This window comes from Grammomys surdaster, unplaced genomic scaffold (genome assembly GCF_004785775.1).
Source record: "Grammomys surdaster isolate TR1022 unplaced genomic scaffold, NIH_TR_1.0 143, whole genome shotgun sequence".
NCBI classification, from domain to species: domain Eukaryota; kingdom Metazoa; phylum Chordata; class Mammalia; order Rodentia; family Muridae; genus Grammomys; species Grammomys surdaster.
In genome coordinates, this window is record NW_021604601.1 from 8162870 (window position 1) to 8163794 (window position 925).

General features: G+C 51.2%; 1 long non-coding RNA gene across 1 annotated transcript in view; it reads left to right on the forward strand.

Annotated features, from left to right (window-relative positions):
* Positions 1-635: 635 nt before the first annotated feature.
* The window catches only part of LOC114618592, a 17823-nt gene continuing 17533 nt past the window's right edge, over positions 636-925 (forward strand). Inside the window, exon 1 of the long non-coding RNA XR_003710975.1 lies at positions 636-741. This is a non-coding gene — a long non-coding RNA (uncharacterized LOC114618592). The remainder of the gene's footprint in view (positions 742-925) is intronic.

The following is a 925-nucleotide window of genomic DNA, read 5'->3' on the forward strand; positions in this document are numbered from 1 at the left end:
GCAGGGTTTTTCTCTTCCTGGACAAAAAAAAAAAAAAAAAAAAAGAGGCCATCTGTCCCCAAAGGGCTACACTCCAGGATGAGGATCCCTGCCCAGACAGGACCTCATGCAGGTGTTACAAGGTCTCCATTCTGTCTGAAAGCCTGGATCGTTAACTTGCCACCCACCTGCCACAATCCCTGAATTAAAAGCTGTATCTTTAAAATCTGGGACTTTCTATCTCCTCACGGCAACTAGCAATGGTTCCGGTGTTTGGGAATGCGGGATTGCATGGAGCTAAAAAGATCGCCAAGAAGGCGAACACAGTAACCAATACTGACATTAATAAGGACCTGAAAGCAAGCACGCGCCTCCTGGTAAACAGCCTTCTCCAGGAAAGTCCTCAATGGGCTTCCTGCAACTCACACATTCCCCTTAGCTCTTCCAGAACTGGTGACTTGTCGACAGGCACACACCCTAGGGAAGACCCATGCCACGTTCTGGAGTTTTGAATGTTTCCTTTGCAGAGAAACCACCAGGCCTGCGAGGGGCGGGCTCTGGCAGGAAAGGCCTTGCAGCAACTCACCTCTCCCCGCCTAGCCTGCTGCTCCTGCTGGAGGAGGTGCAGGGGACAAGCGAAACTAGTTCATGTGTCAGCTCCCCCAGGGATTTGGCAGCAGAGCTCACACAGGCACGGAAACAGGGGCATCTGCACCACACTTCCTTCCTCCTTACGTGGTCACTGCAGATCTGCATACAAAGGTGATTTTCTCTCTCTGTCTCTCTCTCTGTCTCTCTCTCTGTCTCTCTCTGTCTCTCTCTCTGTCTCTCTCTCTGTCTCTCTCTCTCTGTCTCTCTCTCTCCGTCTCTCTCTCTCTCTCTCTGTCTGTCTCTCTCTGTCTCTCTCTCTCTCTCTCTCTCTCTCTCTCTCTCTCTCTCTCTCTCT